The sequence below is a fragment of the Amblyomma maculatum genome, chromosome 1, assembly GCF_055883805.1.
Source record: "Amblyomma maculatum isolate TAMU_Amacu chromosome 1, ASM5588380v1, whole genome shotgun sequence".
In the NCBI taxonomy this organism is placed as follows: domain Eukaryota; kingdom Metazoa; phylum Arthropoda; class Arachnida; order Ixodida; family Ixodidae; genus Amblyomma; species Amblyomma maculatum.
The window spans coordinates 118,803,159-118,827,968 of record NC_139344.1 but is presented as its reverse complement, the minus strand read 5'-3'; the positions used below and the strand labels follow the sequence as shown (position 1 = coordinate 118,827,968).

The window sequence follows — 24,810 nt, the reverse complement described above, 5'->3', positions numbered from 1 at the left end:
CGGGCGGCGGCAGCAGTTCATCATTCCGTTGCAGCTCTGTAGCGGTTTTTAAGTGCGTCGAGAGCGGGGGGGGGGGCGCGAAAGAAACAAAGGGATCACGTTCTCGCGCAACCCCGCCTCTGCTCCCCCCTTCCCGCCAGCCTTACTCACTGAGAAACTCGCATGCCGGGGGCGGCCCGTTATATTTTCTGCCGAAACGGTCTCCTCCGGCGATTGTGCATGCGCGCGTCGCGTGGTGATGAACAGTCTATTAAGGTGTCGAGATAAAAAGCCCTCCTTCCCGCTTTCTTGGCTCCGAGAGAAAATCATTAGCGCTATCGCCTCTTCATCCGCGCTATTAGGCACCCACCGAAAGTTGCGCGGAGCGCTTCGTATCGCCTCTGCCATCTGACACCTCACGCAGAAAACAACGCTATCGGAGCCGTATACGCCGACAACCAAACGGCTCTGGACTCTGAATGGCGGGCCAGGTTCGGATCCTAGAGCACGTGGTCGCATTCCCAGTTACTGGCTTTAGTTTGCTGCCTTTCGCCGGCTCACTGGTGAGCGAGTTGGTGAATGGGTGGATATCTCTGTTTTTTTTTTTTTTAATGCATTTCAAAGTGAAGCGAACCATCAGGCACAAAACCAGGACAAATGTGCTTCGCTTCGGACAACTCCAGCAAATGATGCCACAAGCATGAAAAAGAAAAGAAAAAAAAATGAGCAGGCAAGGCAGGGCTCTAGCATTAGCGCCTGTAAAACAAGCGCGGAAGGCGTGTGTGTGGGAGCACAACGCAGTTTCATATTTATTCCCTGTCAGACGCGTACCGCTAGCGGCAACCAAGGCAACAGGGCGGCAGTTAGTGCAAGCAGGTAGCGCGTATGAGCTATAGAAAGCAGATTTGCCTCGTGAGTCAACATATCAAATTGCCGAGTATCGACCAATCCACACATTTTCCTGCCATCTGTCGCATGATGTACTAGACCGCACAGCTGTTTCTCTAAACACGACTTCTAGTTACGTGACTGGCGCTGTCTGAACACTTACACAGTCAAAACAGCCTCTTCGCAGGTCGTTCACCTGCTTCGACTTCGGCCAAGTGATTTTTAATGCGGCTCCAGGGCTGCAAGGGGGCAAACGCTCAGCAATGCGACCGCGTTACAGCTGGCGGCTATAGCTCATGCTATCAATCTCCAAATCTCTGAAGCTCAAGCGACCGAGAACATTTCAATTAGGCACAGGCTATACGTTGCGGTAGCCTCGACGACATACTAAGTCAGCTTAGACCTCCGTGGACCCCTCGTTAACTGGGCACTTCAGAAAATTGAGATGCGGGCAAAGCGTACCTTTGAAAAGACGAATTTTGTGCCTCCACACAGCGTAAGCCCTCCAGTGCATGTTGTAACCCAGAGGGCTCGCAATGGGCAAGCGCAAAAAGAGCTCCCGAATATCTTCAGCTCAATCCGAACTCTCTTGCAGCCATGTATTTCAAAGCGGCTCCTCCAAGCGTCAGCTGGAGGTCCCGACCCACAATGCACTGCGTCTGTTCGGAACTCGGGTCACGTAGCAGCTAATCCCTAGATGTTCCAGAATCCATTCTGAACAAAACGCGGCCGGCCGCGCTTCGAAGCACCTACATAACCATCACCACCACCAGCGCAACCCAGGTTGCGCAGTGGCCGTTAATTTAGTTATTCATTTTTTCTTCCTTTATGTGTTGTGGTGTGTATGAGCAGCACCGGTAGAACATGCACGCTGTACACAAAGGCGGCGTATATATAACACGCCGCTCGGACGAAAACCAGCCTTAACTCGTCTTTGACCTTCTGAAACTCGGTCGTGAAATACTCCGCCTCTGTCTCTCCGCGATGTATCGACGGGATCTGATAACTATAGCCGGGCCACACCACGTATAGTGAGTGCATCCATCCATCTCGCCAATTTTGGATCCGCTCTGCACGCGTGTGCGCGCGGACTAGACACGCCCATGTACGACCCACGTGATGTGGAACAAAGGCGTTGCGCCAGCAGAAAAAGTCAACGAACAGCGCCCTTTCACTCGACATCGAACCAGTTCTCGTAGTTCCTCGTATTCAATTGTTCCTGCGTTATTAACTACGCGCGCTAGTGATGAATAACGCGGCGCTTTCTGGCGATGACGACAGCGCTTTTCCACGGCTGCAGCGGGAACGGTAAATTATATCTCGACATCGAGGCGTGAAAATCCTCGTTACGGAGTTTAGCTAGGCTGCGGCCTCAGCGGCGCTCAGATCACGACTGCCTCATTCACTCGCGCCACGGTCACCGGAGCGCAAAAGAAACAACAGGTGCGAGAAGGTCCACTGAAGCATTCGTGACACGTACGCAAACCCACAGGAGACGCTAGTCCCGGCAGAGTTATTGCGCCAAGCGTTTGATTAATCACATTCCTCCTCTTTCGCCCTCCACACGCATAGCGTTAGCGCGCCTGCAGATCTGATCATTTACAGACAACGTACTGAAGACAGCGATCCAACTGCGGTGTAATTTATATGCACTGTACATATGCATCATGTACGCATGCGGACGCACGCACGCACGCACGCACGCACGCGCGCGCGCGCGTGTGCGTGCGTGCGTGTGTGTGCGTGTGTGTGTGTGGGGGGGGGGGAAGTAACGTTAAAAGTACAAGTGTTGTGGACTGTAAAAATTAACCTGCTTTGTTATTTTCAGGCGATGTACGCGAATTAAAGCAGTGATCAAAACGCAACTTCATCTTCAATTGAACTTAACCTCGGCTTTACTGCCACACATCGCTAATTTCGACCTGAGTACATACACAGCTAAGAACTTGTTTGACGCGCTGTCGGATATCGCAACAACAGATAACGCCACAGAATGTGTTCTTGCATTTTACTTGAGGTTATAGCAATTCGTGGATGCACCAGCAGAAAAGTCTCGAAACGTCTTCCCCGTAACGGAACGTAATGGCTGTCTAGATCCGAAAATTTATACTTGCAGTTTAGCAAATTTTATTACTCCTGACGCTCGCGCTCCGCACTGGTGCGCTGCTTTCCATCCCTAGTGGATGCGGATGCCTCGTCAAGTTCTGCTTTACATGGTACGTACCCGGTACTCGCTCCCTAACACAACTTGCAGAAGAATAAATCCTCGAACAAAAACAACGACAAGCCCTCCGAATTATTGTCACTGCAAGTTTCTTGACTCGGGTAACCCGAGTCGTATAATCAAATGCGCCACTTGAAGCAGTATCGTCCTGCACCAAGTATCGTCTTGCACCATGGTGCAGGACTGTACAGCCTCGAGTAACGCATTTAGATCGCAGGAAAGAAGCCATAGTGCAGGACTGTACTATATTCAGACCACACTCTCTCCCTTGAAGCTTCGTGATGGATATGAATCGCTCGTCGAAATATTAGCACAAGCCCGTCGTCCTCACATTCCCCCTTCATCAGAGGCGCCTGTTCCTTCCTTCACGGGCTACTTTTCCCGGACCAGAAACGCGCCCACAAAATCGGTCTGGGCCTAACGAGTCGCTACCAGGAGAGAAACTACAACCGGACAACAGATCAAGGAACCGAGACAGGCGCAGCGCCGACCGCTAGCGACGACGAGGAAGTAACGCGCCGTTTATGCATAAAACACGTGCCGACCGGCTCGAATGAGTGCCCCGTTCTACGGCGCGCTGACCGCTGCTCAGTACCGGCGCGTGGCACCGGTGACTCAGTTTGATCTATGGCGTTGGGCGCCCATTCGTTGCTGCCAGAAGGGCTTTTCAGTGCCCCCTAATGAGCGCTGCTAGCGCCCCGTCAAAACTGCCGCTGCTCCTCTCGAGCCCGATGGACGAAAACGGCCGCCACTCCCCGGCGCATGTGGGTCACGCGCTGTGCCCTTCCCGCGGGGCACGACACGAGATACGAGTGACGGCACAGCGATTTCCACTCGGCCTCAAGGGATGAGCAGAGAGCTGTCGGCAACTCTGATATATCCCCGCCTCGCTATTTCTGTGCAGCGCGTTCTGGATGCTGCTGCGCAAACGTGGCTCTCTCTCGTTCACTTTTCCACTGATTCGCATGATTGGTGTAGATGCATCCAGCGCGCAGACGAAGTAAGTTCTAAGAGGTGATAATGTGTCAACGGTGCCTCAGAAACAAGGGCTGATCGCCGCCTTGTAGACTTGGTCTATTGCAGCGGACAGCCCGAAGGGTTTTCCCGGAAAAAGGAGGAATGTTCGCAAACGAACAGCCGCATATGCGGCAATGAAGCCAGACGCTGCGTCTTTAGCAGCTGTTCTTTAAACGTGCTTGAGCACATATCCCCTGCCTACACACAGAACCGTGCCCCCTTTTCGTGGATGCGCCAGCTTCAGTTGTGCTGCCTGCAAGTGTTGAGTCGCGTTTGCATCACTTCCTTTGGGCACTCCACTTCGCAGTAATTCTGCGTCTCGAAGCCCGCCGACCTCCTAAAGACGCCGCTGATGCGCGCTGTGCCTGCCCGCTGGGCAGACGTGCTCGCGACCGCCCCCCGCACGCGCACTCGCAGAGACGGGAGCGGCCTTGAATGCTTGCGCAGTCTTGAGGCGAAGTACCGAAGTGCAACTGCGGAAGCGAACTGCGGAAGGAAGAAGAAAGACCGAAGTAAATATCAGCTGGATGATCCGTGCGCAGAAACCTGCGGTGGTGCTTCGTCGGACCAGATGCGAACAGGCTCTGCAAACGGAGCCTGTCATCCGCCAGAAGGAACTCATCACCCGCGAGTTCTTCGTTATGTACGTGAGCCACGCAGGAGGCGGGTCAGCTGGGCGCCAGAGGAGTGAACCCCCCCCCCCCCTCCCCCCCTTTTCGCTTAGTTTTGACACCGTCGGTTGCAGTGCTTGAAGGCGCAAGAAACGAGGCGCCTCGTTACAAAAAAATGCCATGGACTCTTCTAAGAAAAGTTTTCATCGGCGTACGTATACTATCATCGTGTACCTGACCATAAACTACGAGTAAACAAGGCTCAAACTGATACATTGGTCCATTAAGGTGGCCTATTTCGCGCACCGTGGGAACATAAGTCTCAAAGAAGCGTGAGCGGCAACCGAATCGAATAGCTCAGCCCCAAAAAGTTGTATTCAGATGAGATGATTTTGAAAAGCGCGGAAACGAAACGCCCAAATAGTTTTTCATGTGTACAGCAGTGTATTGTCCTCGACAGTACAACAGATGATTTGTGGAGCTCGCTGGGCTAGTCAAAGTATACATTGAATGCTTCAGTCATGAGTGAGGCATCACTGACATCCCGAAAGCTATAAATCTTTTCAGGGTGAAAATTACTCTCGTCCTCACCTTTCAAGGTTCTTTGGCATCTAGGAGTAGCGCATGCGCGTCATCATAAGACCCAAAAGCAAACATGGGGCCCGAAGAGTTTTGATCAATGCTGTACGTACGCACCATGCTGACACTTCCTAGATAGTGTGCAACTCCGCACGATTTGTTTTCCCGAATCTAGCCGGCATGATGCACTCGGTCATTCTCTATGCCTATCGTCGAGCGTCTGAGCAGGTCACTTTTGACTGCGGTACTTCCCTGCACACATACTCCTAACAGTTGCGGAGCTGATGCCTCGTTTAGATACGTACAAAAAGGCGAGTATCGAATGTTGGACGATCCGAAATTCGCGCAGGTATTAAGACGGCCAAGTCACGCCGAATAAGCCACAGACACGACTCAGAAAAGTGTACAGTGGAGCACTGCAGGGCGAACGCAACACGCGGTATATGCCAACAGGCGAAACAATGACTTGCCGAGATTACATTAGCGAACGGTTAACAGGCGCGGGTGCAAGAGACGTGCGAGTCATTGCTATTTTAATGTTAAGTCCCTGACAAAACAGCATGGACCACACTTCGGAAGTGAAAGCCTTAGGACGGTTTGTTGAACATGCAAGTAATATTTATTCTTCCCTCGCGCACAAAAGCGGCAAACGCTTCGATTTCTGTCCCGAAACGCGACAGAAGAGTTTGAAAGCGGAATCATGGTTTCTATTATTCTGTCCACGACTCTATGTTATACGTATCGAAAAGCGATAGAAAATAAAAGCGGTGCCACTGCAACGTATATACAAGCCGAAAGCACTGGGTATACGAGTTTGGAGAGCAGTTTAGTGCAATGCGGGCGGCCACATCGCAGCCGCTGAACGCGGTATGGCGAAATGAGTGAAGTGCGCAAGAACTCATCATTGGTTCAATGACAAAGGCGATAACTCCGACAGTGAGAAGAGTAAAGCAGGTATAAAAAGTGTGGAGGGGGGGGGGGGGGGGGGAGAGATAGCGTGAGAAAATGTTGCGGAGAGTCTCTTGAACGATTTAAGTATACGAAATTGTGCTGTCATGGCCTCTGACAGTTTATGCCATGCTCGTATGAAGTGAGCCAATTGACGCTGAAACCAAGGAAAACATAGTGGAATGTGCTTTTTAATACATTTAATATGTGGGGTTGGCCAATGAAAAATTACTTACATCATCCTTTTTTTACCTGAACATAACTGTTTAGAATGCAGATCACAAGCCATCGGTTTTGGCAGAACACCGTACACGACATGCGGAGGCCATGAGTTCGGATTCTGTCAGCGGCATGTGGCTGTCTTTTGGTCTGTTTTCTAACCAATTAATTTTCACGTAAAAAGAAAAGATTACACTACTAGGTTTCCTCTCATCAACACCCCAATTTGAAAACAAATGGCCACTCGCATTATTTCGTTTTGTTTCGATAACAACTGACGTCTTTCATATGTACATCGTAACGAGTAGCTAATTTGCTCACCCTTGTCTGCTCAACACGCCACGTTCCGCAAGTGTCGTACTAAGTACGCAAAATATGCCATCACCCCGGGAACCCATTATTCTCACTATTCGTTGTTGACGTTATAACTTTTACTGAAGCGACTCACAGGCGTAACAAGAGCACGTATGGTGTAGTTTAAAAGAGAGTAACTCTAGTTTAAAACACCCGTACTCCTTAGTAACTGGCGTATTTGTAAGAATTTTGTCATTTTTATCGCTACATAGCTACGCAATTCCAAGATGTATACTTTCGACACAATGTAATTCACCAAGTTGGAAGAGCTCCTGCTTACAAAAGGCTTTTTAGACCTAACCTTTTCTTTTACCCTCTTTGAGTTTCACGAATCTCAAGGTACCCGTGCTGCATCGACTTTCCAAATCGAGCATTTTCTCCGCGCAGGTGTTTCGAAAAAACGAAAATCAGACTTGGATCATTGCCCTTTCTTAAGGAGTGCCATGCTCCGTCGAGCTCGGCCCGGGAAACAGCGCCCAGCCGGTCCATCTTTTGCGCTTTGCATTTCATGGTGAAAACTGAGCCGAAGGCAACAACCCGCGAGCAGGGCTACTCTATAAGTTAAGCCCACACCGAAATAAACGTCGGAATCAGCGCTTGCACCGCTGCGCGGGTGCTACCGCGAGCTTCGAACGGGGTTTCGGGGATAAACGCGGAGGCGGCAGCGAGCGTGCGCTGCTCGCCTCTGACCCGCCCTGGCGAACGAGCCGATCAGCCGCCCGCGGGCGCGGCGTCGTCCATTGTGCTCGGCTGTCTGACCGACCCCGACCAGGAGCCAATTACAGGTCCTTTGACTTAATTTCTCGCCCTGCGGTTCGCACATGCGCGGTCAACGAGGCAGCCCCGCTGCTGAGCTGCCATTGTGTTCGCGGGAAAAATCTGCGCGCAAAGCTACTGCGTATGTATATATGGAAATGAAACTCGTCCGCGTCCTTGGCCTCTCGTCGCTTATGGTGTGAGGTCGGGCATGAATGCTCCTTTTCGTTCGAGACTTTATGCATTCATGCAGTTTGCACTCTTGGACAGGTGTTGGGGCCCCTAAGAACTATCTTCGAGGGAGGCCTGAGCAAGGAGGGCCGCGGAGTCGGCTTGCTGATCGTGTCGTTGCCCTGCTGCGACAAAATTGATCAAATTTACAGTCTGCGTCTTCTCCGTTGTGAGGCTAAGTAAGGTGGGCAAGGCGAAATGATAACTGAAGAGTCGGTAAAGGCCTGCTGGTTTGTAATCTTCGTTAAACCGAAGCGTAAACTTCTCCATTCCGCAGTGAGGACTATCCATTTCACTTCTGCTGCTTGCGTTTTTTTTTTTCTTGTGAAGGATTTTTCTTTTTTGTTTAACAAATCACTAATTGGGAGCCACTGAGGTATCTGATGTGAAGCCGGGATCTGAGCAGAAATACTGTGTCCTCGTCGTGCTCTGTACAAAGCATGCTCCGCATCTTTCCTCTTCGGTTAAAGAAAACGCAGAAAGTCAAGGTGCGCGTTTGCAGTCACTGACGTTTATCAAAGTATGCCCCCACGTGTCACTGTGAGCGGCATAAATAAGTAAGCAAGCAGAAAATACTAGCAAACGAATATAAAACGGCTTCCCACTGCCTTTCAACAACGAATCAACAGTTAAAAGCTAAACGCACAACCTGCCCCTCATGTTGAATCTTGCCAACTTACATTCCTCGTACGGTCGCTCAGCACGACAGTTTGCGGTTCAACGTTTCCATAGATCGAAGCGGACGAAAACAATTGCAAGATGTCGCACGCCGTGATGGAAATGTATAACGGCACAGCGCTTTCCTTTTACGCTCCGCTGGCCTTCTGCTGCCTTGAATTTACCCCAGTTGCATTTCTTGTTTAAAGCGGTCTTTTCCTTTATTTGCATGTCCTAATCCGCCTGCTATTGTATATTTGTGTATGTATCCCGCACCTCTCTCAAGCTCCCTGCGTGTACGTGGACCGACATGACCAAATGAGTAATATATATGTGTATATATATATATATATATATATATATATATATATATATATATATATATATATATATATATATATATATATAAGCAGATCAATTAAAGGGAAATGAGGGTGCTCGTTATAATACATGAAGGAAAGAAGCCAACAGTCGGCGAGGCCAAGGAAAGCGTTGGGGATTGTATTTTGCTTGTTTTTATTTTTTTTTATTTTTTTTTTTTAATTTTTACTTGGATAATCACAGATATTAGTAATGTAATATGTTTAGGGGAAAGATAATTAAACACAAAGTAGAAGAAAAAACAACGTGCCGATGGTGGGGACCGAACCCACGACCCCACCATCGGTCCCCACCATCGGCACGTTGTTTTTTCTTCTACTTTGTGTTTAATTATCTTTCCCCTAAACATATTACATTACTAATATCTGTGATTATCCAAGTAAAAATTAAAAAAAAAAAAATAAAAACAAGCAAAATACAATCCCCAACGCTTTCCTTGGCCTCGCCGACTGTTGGCTTCTTTCCTTCATGTATTATAACGAGCACCCTCATTTCCCTTTAATTGATCTGCTTGTAGCTCACGGGGGTCTCGGTTCTGGCAGTCTTGAAGCCATAGGTAGCGTAAGAGGGTTCTAGCACAGCTTTCGCCCTCGCTCTTGATCACGTTCTACGTGACGCTGGCGGTAACAAAGGACGTTCTACGTCCGCCGCTATGGTTGAGGGCGGCGCTGGTGAACACTCTCAAGGTTCGTATACAGACAACATAAATACCCAAGGAAGTAGCAGGAGGGACAGCGGCCGATGTAGTTCAGTTGGAAGAGCACCGGACGCGATATTCGGAGGTCGTGGGTTCGGTCCCCACCATCGGCACGTTGTTTTTTCTTCTACTTTGTGTTTAATTATCTTTCCCCTAAACATATTACATTACTAATATCTGTGATTATCCAAGTAAAAATTAAAAAAAAAAAAAAACAAGCAAAATACAATCCCCAACGCTTTCCTTGGCCTCGCCGACTGTGGGCTTCTTTCCTTCATGTATTATAACGAGCACCCTCATTTGCCTTTAATTGATCTGCTTGTAGCTCACGGGGGTCTCGGTTCTGGCAGTCTTGAAGCCATAGGTAGCGTAAGAGGGTTCTAGCACAGCTTTCGCCCTCGCTCTTGATCACGTTCTACGTGACGCTGGCGGTAACAAAGGACGTTCTACGTCCGCCGCTATGGTTGAGGGCGGCGCTGGTGAACACTCTCAAGGTTCGTATACAGACAACATAAATACCCAAGCAAGTAGCAGGAGGGACAGCGGCCGATGTAGCTCAGTTGGAAGAGCACCGGACGCGATATTCGGAGGTCGCGGGTTCGGTCCCCACCATCGGCACGTTGTTTTTTCTTCTACTTTGTGTTTAATTATCTTTCCCCTAAACATATTACATTACTAATATCTGTGATTATCCAAGTAAAAATTAAAAAAAAAAAATAAAAACAAGCAAAATACAATCCCCAACGCTTTCCTTGGCCTCGCCGACTGTTGGCTTCTTTCCTTCATATATATATATATATATATATATATATATATATATATATATATATACAGTCATTGGTTTTCTCGTTCCAGGACATCGGGAGTAACAACAAACGCAAACTTTCACCCCTTCGTAAAACTATTAGCGCGTTTTAAAAAGTTAACTGTCATAATTATATGCAAAACGAGAAAGAAAGAGACACGCCTAGATTCGATAAAAAGGATTAGAACGACGTGAATAATCCCGCGAGGCGCCTGGATACTAGAAGGACACTACAAGGACGAATAAATGCAAAAAAATAAAAAAAAAATGGCCAACCCTTCTTTCCGATAACAGCCGGCCGTCCGTGCGTATTACTCCGGCTTTCCATTGGACTGCGCGTTGTGGTGGGAACAACAGGAGCCACTGCTCGGAAACCCGTCTTTTGGAGCGTTCCTGACACAGTTTTCTAGCGCACATGGGGCGACGACGCGCAGATACAAAAAAGCGACAAACGGCTGCGGTCTCCACGGTGCTGGGGCCGGTGGCAGCGGAACGGCGCCTACGACGGAGTCCGGGGGAGAAGGATGAGGCACTGCCTCGCTTGGCTGCGCGCGCTGACGCCGCCGAGCACTCGTGGGGCGACGGCGGAACGAATACTGTGCAGCATGCAAATCAGGCCCGGCCGACATTGCGGGCATGGCCACCGGCGCCGCGAGTGCTATAATGAGGGTGTCTGGAACAGAGTTGAGAAACCAGCGACAAGGAGAGAAGAAGCAGTTAAGGCGCTGCAGGCGGGGCGGAGGAAGAAAAGAAAGATACAGTGAGTGCAATAGATGTGAACAGAGCCCGGACCGCGCCCGGAAGGCGCTGCGACCGCACAACGATAAGAATACGCGCTTTTGCAGGTTTCCGCCATCGCTCCCAACAGGTCACACGGATAGGAGACGCTGTCAGCCAGGCAGCGCCCCACGGAATCAACAAAGTTGCGAAACGTCACTCCCCGCACCCGGGCTACGACTGCGTATTGCAGAATGGAGGTCCGCGAGCCGCCGTCGCGCGACCCCATCAGTCACGTACATCAGCGCCGGTGAACCAGATTTCGAAAAAGAAGAAAGAGACGACCTCGCGCGTAAAACTTGCACACGGGCTATGAGACTCCGATAAGGATGCGAGAGACGAGGCACCGCGCACAGAAGAGAGCACGTGCTCCTCTCCCGCAAGCGTGCTTGCGTCGTCCAACTTTCCCTGGCGACTGATGTACGCCAGCGCAGGAATGCGGGAAGAATGCCAACAAGCGTGCTCGGCATACGGTAGCGCAAGCCGGTCTCGTATTCACACAGCGCAACGAATTTAACTACTATGTGCTACATGTGCGGGGAGTTACTGATATAGCTAATAAGAGACTCGGGGCACGCGCCACGCCGCGGGAGTTTTTAATCAACGCGTGAATTGACGCAAGGCAGTCCACTCATGAACTGTCAGGGAAGGCATTGAATGTGAAGCCTTTTACGAGTCTGGTGTGCTTTAGAAAGCTTTGTTCTGATTTATTCACACTCTGTGCGAAATTAGTGTCACTGATGGATCATGAGGGCTCTTCGGGGGCTAGCGCGTCAAGCTTCATGCGGTCAGAGTGCCGCAGTGGTGAATAAGGTCACTGCGAACGCTCCTCCCTGCGGCTCTCGCAACCAGGCCTGCCTTCCTGAGCGCGTAATTCCAGCGTGCGCCCCATACGTACGACGTTACGGAAGCTGTGCGCCAGCAAGCGAGCGCACTCGGCAGTTGAGTGCGACTCCCACGCGCATCCCGTAAGGTTAGCCGAAGGTGACTGCGTGGCTCCCTGCAGCCGAATTCGCGACCTCGGTGCCCGAAGCGGGGCACCTCCCCTCCGCCTCGACGGCTAACCGCCACGAGTGTTTGTTTGTTTGAACGTCGGGTGAGTGATCGTGCGTCAGGCAACTCGGCGTCGACAAAAGGAGCCTGTCCCCCGCGGCCACGTCCGCGTTAACCCACTCGTCGGGCACTCGGCCCTGTTTGTACGCTAACGCTCCCGAGCGCCGGCGTGGGATTTGCACACTCGATGCCGCTTTCATTCCGAGGCAACCTTGGCCCGTGGGATTTCGAGTACTTCCAGCGAGGACCACGGCTGCCGCTACACTGCCGGCGCTGAGAGGAAAAGTTGCTTTGCGTAATGGACGAAGAACAGCGAGGCTTCGTGTATGCCTGCGCGCACTTCCCCTTCCTCCAGCTTGCGGCCACCTGCACTGCCGGCATTTGACACGCGGTGGCGATTGCTGCGGCCTCTCATCACCGTTCAGCTGGAGGCTTCGTCGAACGCGAGTCCCTTCGTCGTCGGTGCTTGAGTTCTTCGGCCTCCTGAGCAAATTATTCGAAGGGCCTCTCCAAGAGGGCCATCAAGCAGAGGCACGCAAGGACAGTAGTCAGCGACCGCTGTCTTCATTCTGCGGGCGGATGCGTGGTGTGGACTGAGCGCGAAATGTCGATAGGCGTCGCAGATCAAGGGTATAATGATAGTAATAAAACGCCTGATCCGCCTTGCATAAAAAGCCGCGCGTAAATGACCTCCCCGGAAAATGTGTAGGTACAAGCGCCGTGAACAAAGGGTCTGGCGCCTGGCAGACAGACCGCCGTTAGTAACGGGAAGCTGCACGCTCGCGCTAATAATGTACGAGTACAAATGTACTTCGATAGCAGAGTCATTCGAAAGGCACTGAACTGCGCCAAAGCCGTGACGGGACGAGCGCGCAAATTGCACAACTCATGAAACAAAGTGCTCTCACAAAAACAAGGTTCGTCCTCGAGACATCTTCCTCATCAGTGACGACAGGCTGCCTTGATGACTCGCACGCTTCAGGGAGGGCCCATTACAGCGTATGACTCTGCACAGATGCGTAACACTTCACGGGGTGACATAGTGTGATGGTGAGGCTTCGGTTCAATGTGTTTTTAAGCGCTGAGTATATTGCCGAAGAAACCTTCATCTTCCAGGTATGTAGTACATCCCAAACCGTTCTCAAATGGTAGGACTTCATGCGCGCATTTTTCCATTCTTTTTTCGACCCTGTTAAGCTAACGCGGAATTCTCAGCATAATTGTCAGATTTGAGTTACAGGGGTGAGCAATCGCGTGCGCAGTGGAACTGTCTCCGTACGTAAGGCCTTTCAAGGTGTTGACGCCATGCACACTGAAGCCAGACCAAGCTTTTCTCGGCCCTACGTGATCCCGATTTCGATCGGCGGCGCTTGCTACGGGTGGAATTACCTCCGTAATACAATAAAGCTGGGGCGTGGCAAAATGAAAAAAAAAAAAAAAAGAATGCTTTAGCTCCTACAAGAGCATGAAGGTTTGAGCAGAAGAAAGCATCAAAACGCCATCCAATCCGCGCCCGCCTCCGGTTGGACCCTGCGTGCCCAATGGTCGTCGAAGTGCGGGTAGAGTGCAGGCACAATATATCCGCGCGTCCCAAGCGACCGCAGATCCAAACGCGGAGGCTGATTTCCTCAGCAGCGCTTCCGCGCACGAGCGCGCGCAGTTGCTGCTTCTGTTGTTGCGTGTACAACGTGGCGGCCCACCCACAAGGTGGTGGTGGTGAAAAACATGGCCGCGTTGTCCTCCGATGGCGCGGAGGTCTTCGCACAGCGCTACCTTGATAGATCGGGACGGCGGTGATGGATGCGCGCGGAAGCTACCTTTCCGAAGGAATTGGCCCGGACAGGAGACGAGTCGCTCAGAGCGGCCACCGGTAGAGGCGGATTCCGAGCAACGCGACGCGCGAAACTGAAGAAGCCAAGGCGACACCGTCGGCGCGTCCGTTTAGGGCACGATGTGCTGAGAACGGGCTCGAGGAAGCAAGAAGCAAGACTTCTTTCGACGGGGGCGACTGAGTGCGCTCTGGGCGCGAGAATGGATGGGGGCAAGCACGTGCTGCGCAACTTATCCTGCGCTTAGCGGGTACACGGTGGTGCGGAAGGCACTTTGCGATATCTCAGGCGGTCTTTTTGTGCCATCTACGACTTTGGAGCCTTTTTTTTTTTTTTTTTTTTTTCAACAATAGGAAGATGTAATGATGACAGCGATGGAGACGATTCTCTACGTTACGAAGGGAAAAGAAACACAGCGTAATCTCGCTAAAGCGAACTGGTTTAACTCGAAATTGCGTAGAGTTCGCCCTAATGTCTTGGTTCGTTAAAGGGGCTTCAAACGATATTTCCAAAGGTTATAAAAAGCGGAGGAATTATTGGTATTATATCGCCCGTAACAACAAGAATTTTTTTCTTTAAGCCAGCTTCACAGACACCTGAGACGTCGGCGATAAAAACTTTCCCAGATCCCCACTGGACGGGGCACAGGCAGCTAAGAACTGAAATGTCGCCCTAATCGGTTGCGAAGGCCATTTTTAAAGCTTATTTACAAATTAACGGGCACGCACAGCTTTTTCAGTCTGTGTTAATACTGACAAAGAGTTGTTGCGTGGGAACATTACAAATCAGTGTCATTTCAGGGATCCTTTAACATCGCGTGCATTACGGGGAGTACCCTTAATTCAAACTATTACTCATTTGAACCAATTTTCAGCTTTTTAGGGATTACCGAGATTAGATTTTTTTAATGTTTATTTATGGCGAAAGCCTCCGCGCCACAAGATACCATTACAGTGGGCAAGGGCGAATGGAGGGGGGGGGGATAGAAATCATACAAATGAAAACAGGCAGCAAACCACTAAACAAACAATGCAGCCATGACACATCACCGGTACTTTTTAAGAACAAAATATTTAAAGAGATGCAGGAAATGAACGGCTGGACATAACATTACCTCTTCATACAGCCTACACCCATCTGCAATAGACCTTCGGAAAAAAAAATCATACTTATATGTGTCAGACCTTCAGCCAATTTCTTTTAGCGGATGGTCAAGGCATAGCAAAACACAGGAGCATGAATATGTAAGTCGCGGTTTATGCCACCCTTGCTGTCTAAATACTGTCAAAAAAAAAAAAATTCAGCCGCAGCGAATATCTGCGTTTTTCCAGTGATGCCTCCCCAAAATGCTTTTTTTGCACATGAAACGTTAAAGTCCCTGCGATAATTATTAAAGACATTTCGCACACCAATACTCTGAACCCTCTCCAGATTATCTACATCTGTATTAAACCAAAGATACCACACTGAATAAGCAAACCCAGTGAAAGTTACCCAGCCTATATATATACCCAGCGGGTATATACACATATGTACAGTCACGTGCGCGCTAATTAAGGTTCGGAAGCAAACAGGAGGAGAAAGAGGGGGAAGAATAAGTAAGAAGCGGCAGCTGTTGAACCTTGGACTCTCGGTTTCCCCAATAAACGCATTGTTACGTACTCAGTACGTAACAGTTTGGTGGAGGTGCTGGGAACTCTAAGACGGATCCCTCTTACCTTCGACGCAGCCGCCGCCTCGCTGGCTTACCACCGCTGCCCTTGAATATGGCTGAAGAAGGCAACGCCCAGCGAACGCCACTAGCGGTTAGCAAAAACTGGCAGCATTATCGCAAGCCCCGGACGTTTACTGGGAAATCTGACCAAGATATCGATGAGTGGCTCACGCATTACGAGCGGGTGAGCCGGTGCTATGAATGGGACCCCCCGGTGAAATTAGCTAAAGTTGTATTCTTCTTGGAAGCTACCGCACTGATTTGGTTTGACAACCACGAAGACACACCGACCAGCTTGGGCCGATTCACGGAGGAAATAAAGAAGTGCTTCGGCGATGGAGCTGCAAAGAATAAACGGGCAGAACAAACGTTGCTCGAGCGAGCCCAAGTACCTGGTGAGACTTGTATCCCATACATTGAGGAAATTTTGAAGTTGTGCAATGTGGTGAACCCACTAATGTCTGAAGAAGGTAAAGTTCGGCATTTGCTGAAAGGCATCGCTGAAGATATATATGCATTCCTGATCAGCGGAGATCATTTGAACTCTACCGCTGACGTGATCAGGCACTGACTTTCGAAAACCTTAAGCTTCGTCGTATCGCCCCTAAATTTGTCCGACTGCCATTGTCACTTCCATAGCAAGTGTAAATGTTGGTGCTCCGGAGTCAATGGCTGACTTGATGCGCCGGATCGTCCGAGAACTTCTTCGAAACCAGGACTATTTCTTCCGAGATGAAGACCAATATGAAGGTTGCGGGCTGCAGCCAGAGCCCGTGACCTCATCTGCTTCTTCGACCCCAGCTTACACTGCACCCAACTTCGACAACCGCCGACAGTATGGCACTCTCGCTTCCCAGCACCGATTGGGACGAAGGAACACCAGCACAGGCGGAGTCGTTCGCTAGTAACGCAGGCCTGACTACGATTCCCACCCTGATCAAGTTTATGCGCACCTTACCGCTTACCGGTGGCTCCTGCCATCTGTGTGCTACAGCTGTGGTGTTACAGGACATATATATCACTAATGCCATCGACGGGGAATGCGACCGCAAGACTATCGCTCCTGGCCCAACGGTTTCATTGGCTCGACACTCAAATTAATCGCCCAATGCTTTCATCAACTTGGGACGGCTAAAACTGCAACCCAGCACAGTTGCGCAACACCTCGCCTGCTTCTGACCGCAGTATGACGGCACCAGCCCAACGACAGCTACGCTCACCACCTCCTCGACACCGTTCTCCACCTCCGGGAAACTAGGCGGCGCGGCTGATGGAAGTGAGGGCGCCGGAGAGTCAGACTCGTCGATACCTCTAGTACTCATTGATGGCATTCGCACTATGGCGTTGGTGGATACTAGGGCAACCGTGTCTGTTATATATAAGCTTAGCTATCAAGAGTTGTTTGGGACACAAAGTGATGTTCAGCGTGAATCAAATGGTCGCATATTTCGTGGTGTTGGCGATGGATCTTTGGTGCCACTTGGTGTGTGTTGTGCAAACGTTGTTATCGGTGGTCAAGCGTTTCGATCAGAATTCACAGCGTTGTATCGTTCTACTCATGAAGTCATTCTTAGAATAGACTTCTTGCAACAGTGTGGTGCAACTTTAGAGTGCCGAACTGGACAAATTTCACTAAACACTATGTTGATGTCAGCTCTTGTGGAGAGCTCATCTCCTGATTTGGGAGCGTTTTGCGTATCGGAGGACACAGTTGTCCCTGCGATGTCGTATGAGTTCATTCTGGTTGTATTATCGAGGAACAAGTGTGACGATTTTGACGCCGTAGTTGAACCTACTGTAATCACCTGCGCAAAGGCGAGTGTCTTGGTTCCCCGTCGCATCGTTTCAGTGACTAGAGGCCACACCTCGCTGTGGACAGTGAACTATATTCGGGAGAGCCAGCCGTGTTACCTCGCGGCATGAAACTCGCCCATTTTGAGGAAGGTTTGTCGATTTCTCTGGCTACACTAAGTACCCTTGCTCATGAAGAGAAGGCACACCCCACAGCAGAGTCTCGAGTTCAGGCCATGGTTAACCCGTCTCTGTCCACAACCGAGCGCCGAATTTTGATTGAGCTACTTTCCAAGCATGTGTCCGTTTCGATTTCTCCCGGGACTAGCCGCCAGCGATTCCAACTTCTCGTGTTCATCATGCGATTGATACTGAATGCGCTCGCCCGATCAGACAAAAACCTTACCGTGTGTCAGGAACCGAACGTCAGCTAATCGATGAGCAAGTTCGTAACATGCTTGAACGCGGAGTCATTCAGGAATCTTCAAGTCCTTGGGCGGCTCTTGTTATCCTGGTTAAAAAGAAAGACAATACATGGCGATTCTGCGTTGATTATCGTCGACTTAATACTGTGACAAAAAAAGACGTGTATCCCCTTCCACGCATCGACGACGCCATCGAATGCCTTCACACAGCTTCATACTTATCCTGAGTTGATTTGAGATCAGGCTATTGGCAGATACCAATACACCCGACCGATAAAGAAAAGACAGCATTTGCGACACCCGACGGTGTTTATGAGTTCAACGTCATGCCATTTGGATTATGCAATGCCCCTGCCACATTTAAACGTTTCATGGACAGCATTCTACGCTGACTAAAGTGTAAAATTTGCTTACGCTATCTGGATGATGTTGTGATATTCGGCAAGACATTTCACGAGCATAACAGCCGCTTCGCCATCGTTTTTGATTGCATTGAAAGAGCCACTCGAAGAAGTGCCACTTTGGCGAACGCCAGGCACTTGTCCTTGGCCACTTGGTTGATGATGATGGTGTTCGGCCGGATCCCCAGAAGATTCAGACTGTAACCAGCTTCACAGCACCGAAATCAGTGAAGGAACTTCGGAGCTTCTTAGGACTATGTTCTTATTTTCGCCGTTTCATCCCCAGGTTTGCAGACATCGCCTATCCTCTTACATGCCTTTTGCACAAGGATACAGCCTTCAACTGGACTGGTGACTGTGATTCTGCCTTCCGCTATCTGAAATTTCTTCTGACGTCGGGCCCTGTGCTGCGCCACTTCTGCCCTTCTGCTCCAATCGAAGTTCACACCGACGATAGTGGTGTCGGCGTTGGCACAGTGCTCATACAGTGCCACGGTGACGCTCAGCATGCAATAGCTTATGCCAGTCGTTCGCTGATTAAGTCGGAACGCAATTACACAATGACTGAACAAGAGTGTCTTGCAATTGTTTTTTCTGTGCAAATATTTTGTTCTTATCCCTAAGGAAATTATTTTACTATCGTCACCGACCATCATTCGCTGTGTTGGCTTGTAAACCACCCTCGTGATCCCTGCGGCCGTTTCGCGAGATTGGCTTTGTGCCTCCAAGAGTTCAACTTCACTGTATGTACAGGAGCGACCGTCATCACGCCAACGGTGACTGCCTCTCGCGCTTGCCGCTCCCGACTACTGGTTGAGATGGAGACAGCTTTGAAGACTACCTCGCAGCTATGTCACCACCGTTTCCTGATCTTCACAACTTCCGGAATGAACAGCGCGAAGACAACGTTCTTCGACGCTGCACGTAATTCATCCGGATGCCCGTTTTTTTTGTGTGTGTGTTCGCGATGGATACTTTACAAGCGGAATTTCACCCCTGGAGGTGCGCTTTTTCTTCTCGTCGGTCCCGAAAACCTCCTATTTCCTATTCTTGAAACGATGCACGACGACGCGACTTCTGGCCACTTGGGTTTTGCCCGAACCCCCTCAGAGGGCACAGGAAATATTTTACTGGCCAAAAATGCAACAAGCCATTAAACGCAATGTAGCCAGTTGTGTGCAGTGCCAGCGTTACAAGCTCCCTACATCCCACCTGCCGGGGCCACCTGTCGCACCTCCGACAGCATCTTTCGAGCAAGTGGGCCGATTTTCCACCGTTTTCCAACGGTAACCGATGGATCATTGTGTGCGTCAACCACCTCACCCGATACTCTGAAACAGCCGCAGTATCGTCAGCCACTGCTTCCGAGGTGTCCAAGTTTCTTCTGCGGTTTCTCGTTCTTTGATACGGTCCAACTCGAAATCTAATCAGTGACCGTGGACGACAGTTTACTGCTGATGTTATCGAAGAACTTCTTCGCCCCCCTGTGCATGTGATTTCCGTCATTTAACGCCGTAACATCTCCAAACGAACGGCCTCATTGAACGCACCAACCGCACTCTCAACACTATGCAGGAAATGTACGTCGATTCTCGCCATAAGAACTGGGACGACATCCTCCCTTTTATCACGTACGCATATAATACCCCGCAACATGAGACTACTGGCTACAGTCCGTTCTACCTCCTCTACGCTCGCGTTCCCCGAAGCTGACTGGATACCTTTCACATTCCACGACGACCCTTCTATCGCCGCTCTGTCGAGCTGAAGAAGCTCGCCGCCTTGCTCGCCTCCGCAAGCCTCCAAGGAACGTTACGAAAACCGACGCCCGTGTCTATGCACCTGGCGATTTAGTGTGACTGTGGAACCCGCTGCGCAAGCGTGGATTATCCCAGAAGCTGCTGTGCTACTATACTGGCCCTCTTTTTTTTTTTTTTAATCTTGGAGCGTCTGAGTGACTTTAACTACCTCATATCACGCCACACACAATGCGGGCGATGCTCACGGAAAACGCAAGTGGCCCATGTCGCTCATCTCAAAACGTTTTATTCGACACAGCCTGTCTAACTCGCCCTGGGGGCTTTTTCTGCGAGAAGGGAAGTGTCACGTGCGTGCTAATTCAGGTTCGGAAGCGAAGCGGAGGAAACATTACGAGACACTTTGGCGACTAAAGTGGTGAAAGGCGAAAGCCTCAGTGCCGCATTCTGCCACGCATTTGTTGCGAATGTGGCGGTGAATGATGCTTCGAGTAAAGACGGTGACTACTGTTTCACATTTCCCCCTTCCTTTACGGCATGGTACATGTGTACGCAGAGAATTGTGACAGATATTACGCCATTTCTATCCTGTAAATCAATTTCAAATGCCGCTGATGCCTGCTGTACTAACGCCTCCTAGACATCTGGGTCTGCTTCTGTTTGTTGAGAAAAGGAAAGAGCGCGGCAGCTGGTGAACAGCTGGTGTGTGTATATATATATATATATATATATATATATATATATATATATATATATATATATATATATATATATATATATATATATATATATTATTCTCAAGGTTCGTATACAGGCAACATTAATACCCAAGAAAGTAGCAGAAGGACGCGGCCGATGTAGCTCAGTTGGAAGAGCACCGGACGCGGTATTCGGAGGTCGTGGGTTCGGTTCCCACCATCGACACGTTGTTTTCCCTTCTACTTTGTGTTTATTTATCTTTCCTCTAAATAGATTACAGTACTAATTTATGTGATTACCGAAGTAAAGATTAAAAAAAAAGACATCAAGTACAATCCCCAATGCTTTCCTTGGCCTCGTCGACTGTTGCCTTCTTTCCTTTATGCAGTACAACGAGCACCCTCATTTCTCCTTCATTTATCTGCTTGTAGCTTACGGGGGTCTCGGTGCTGGCAGTCTTGAAGCCATAGGTAGCGTAAGAGGGTTCCAGCACAGCTTTCGCCCTCGCTCTTGATCACGTTCTACGTGACGTTGGCGGTAACACAGGACGTTCCACGTCCACAGCTATGGTTGAGGGTGGCGCTGGTGAACACTCTCAAGGTTCGTATACAGACAACATTAATACCCAAGAAAGTAGCAGGGGGGACAGCGGCCGATGTAGCTCAGTTGGAAGAGCACTGCACGCGATATTCGGAGGTCGTGGGTTCGGTTCCCACCATGGGCACGTTGTTTTTGCTTCTACTTTGTGTTTAATTATCTTTCCCCTAAACAGATTACATTACTAATTTATGTGATTACCGAAGTAAAAATAAAAAAAAAGACAAAGTATACAATCCCCAATGCTTTCCTTGGCCTCGCCGACTGTTGGCTTCTTTCCTTTATATATATATATATATATATATATATATATATATATATATATATATATATATATATATATATATATATATATATATATTGCATCTAAGAAACTGTTTGGTGTTCTGCATTACTGCGTACTCTGCGGCGCATAGAAGTAAAATTGGACGCGTGATAGCTAGAAACACCATTAAAAGGCAACTTGAGCATCGTGTTTACATGTTATCATCAATGCCATTCTTCGCATTAAATAGCTATAGGGGAGACTGTCTCTCCACTGTCATTCACCGCGCGCCACCGCCCTGGCCTCCTATAGTGCCGCTCCCAAACCTATGATGTTACTCATAGAGAACACGGTGAAAGATGCCACACCCTGAGGCAGCTTCCCTGAAGCGAAAAAAATCTTGAGGGTCATGTAGGTACATGCACAATTGCGGAGCGTATACTTTATTTCCACATTCGTTCTGAAAGTAACACTCCTTTGCCAGTCCTCGATTTCAATAAAGGAAAACTTGTAGTCGGAGAAATGGAGGGAGGCACGCATACTTGCAGGTCCTATGGGTGTTTCTGAAAGTGAAGGCATATACAAGTGCTTTGCGAGGTCGTTAAAGCAATGGGAGAAGTTATAAGGGTGAGAAACGGGACTTTTTCGTGCATAAGTGGTGTGAAGGTCTTGTTTTTCTTTATATCTAGATTTAAGTCACTCACTGCGAAAACTGTTGCGGATCTGCATGTGATTAATGCGTGACGCCGACGCCGGTCAAGCCAAGAACAGGCACCCAAGAAAGTTGCTTTAAAAAAAAAAAAAAAAAAAAAAAACGAATGGCACCATGTACGCACCGCAGAACTCCGGAGCTAAAATAGATTTCTTTAAAATAATTTCATACGATAAATAATGAGAGCGACAAGTTCAATTGTCATCCTTTTGGCTTCCAGCGCGTTAGCGATGTTACCTTGCAAGGAAAGAAAAACTGAGAAAATTAGATTCAGCGCAGCGGCATTAAACGCCCCGATTATCCTAACGTCGTCTTTTCATGGCAACTGGATTCGGCGCCCTAATTCGATTTCGTATCAGGCGAAAAAGAGATGCAGACTTCTGAAAAAACTCGAGGAAACAGAATGGTGCAGGTAACATATACAAAATGAAAGTCTTATGCACCATTCCCTGCTGTTGTGTTGTGGCGCAAGAAAAGAGCGAAGTGGGCGTGAAACGAGCTGATCTGGCTTCGATGGACGCCGCCATGCCTTGTCCAGGGAATAGAGCAGCCTGGAATGGGCAACGGGCTTATACTGTAGCGGTTCAGTGTCGCCCTTTATTTCGTGTTAAATTTCAAATTCGCATCCTTGCTTGTTGCACACGGTCGTTTGATATGCGCCTCAAACACTGTATCCATGTCTCGAAACCACGCATGACAAACAGTTTTCAGGCCTAACTCTACCAGCTTTTGCTTTCTTCTGTGAATAAAGTGTGTATGTGTGTGTGTGTGGGGGGGGGGGGGGGGGGTCTGCTTTGAAACCTGCTCCGAAACACTTGGCAGCACCACTCATTCCCCTCCCCCTCACTGTATGCAAAAATATACTTCGGTCCCCTCCGGAAAAATATTCTGGCCCCGTGCCTGATGTGCGATGACTAAATTGTGCAGATAACTTAGCGAAAATGCCGTTTTCGGTGCAAGAGGCGAAATCAGGGATCGCGGCGGACTGCCATCGCAGAAAGTGCCGGATGGATGTTCGGATAGTTTGAATAATAACGCGTCTGTATTGTCACTCATCATGATCCCCTTCCTTTTCCTTCTCCCCGTGCCTTCAGCGCAGAGTATAGCAGACTTGAGAATCATCACTCAAACCCATCTTCAGTCGCAAATAAGCCTCATTCCCTCGCTCTCATTTGATTCTGTGAAACTCGGAAGATCGCCAAGCTTCCCGGACTGGCTACGCGCAGGAAGTTAAATGGTTCACTGCAAAGGAACCGTTTACAGAGTGTGGTCAGCGGACGATACTTTAGGCATATGCTACCCCTTTTTTATCATCGACTACGGACCTTATGTACAGTAAGTGAACAGCCGTATACAAACCAATCCCTGTCCCGATTATTCGTAGAGGACGAAAAAGAAAAATTGCCTCGGATCAATTCCGCCACGTGTGCCGCCCTTTTCCGGTTACTACATGGCGTTCAAGCTGTAACCTGGGGCCACTTTCGTGCCTAACATGGTCGCGATGACGTTAGATGAAAAAAAAAAAAAAAGGCTGACGAATACACCGTGTAGCACCTCATCCCATGGCACGATAGCGATGCTTTGATACGCTATGAAGCAAGAAGGAAGGAAGTGTACATCTTCCCCTATGCGGCCTTACAGTAACACAAGACGTTTCCGCATACACAAGGAAGCCGCCGTCTCTACATTCAGTTCTGTCAAGGATTAATGCAAGAGGGCACAAAACAAAAAGACAGTTTTAAAAAGACCGCCGCTGCTATTGGGCAGTTCATACTGTAATGACGCTAACAGCGATGAATCCTCCATCGCGCGGCTATTCCACGCCTGCAATGCACTGCGAAGGAAGTAGTGTATTGGACCCCGCGCTTGAGGGTCTTTGTCTTAGCATCGTGGGGCGTCCCATATCGATATGTAATAGCCCTGTCTTGCATTCTCTCCAGGAGGAGCGGAACGTGCGCTCGACGGCACTGAGAAAACAACAACAGCAACAACAACAATAATAGTAAAATTAATAATAATAATAATAATAATAATAATAATAATAATAATAATAATAATAATAATAATAATAATAATAATAATAATAATAATAATAATAATAATAATAATAATAATAATGGTTCACAGGAAGGGTAAGGCGCGGTAACAGTCCCACTTCTTTTATGTGGACACTTGAACCGCGCCGTAAGGGAAGAGAGGAAGGTGGAAGTAAAAGTGGAAACAGAGAAAGAGGGGCCGTAGTAGAGGGCTGAGGAGTAATTTGGACCACCTGGGGATCTTTAACGCGCGCTGACATCGCACAGCACACGGACGCCTCTTCGAGCCACCATTTCACACGCTTCCTTGCATCGTTCCCCTCTTTTGTCTTTCCCTCCCTCTCTAAGCTCTTTTCGTTGAGTACACAGTGACACAGAAAGGCATAATTGCTCATAGAGTATTCCTTC

The 24,810-nt window shown here is 49.1% G+C and overlaps 1 protein-coding gene and 1 non-coding gene across 2 annotated transcripts in view; one reads left to right on the top strand and one right to left on the bottom strand.

Annotated features, from left to right (window-relative positions):
• Positions 1–24,810, bottom strand: part of ko (Stork-head domain-containing protein knockout) — a 413,741-nt gene that overhangs the window by 225,989 nt on the left and 162,942 nt on the right. The window lies entirely within an intron of this gene.
• Positions 20,945–21,017, top strand: TRNAP-CGG (transfer RNA proline (anticodon CGG)). Its single transcript has one exon. It is a non-coding gene; the product is annotated as a tRNA-Pro (tRNA).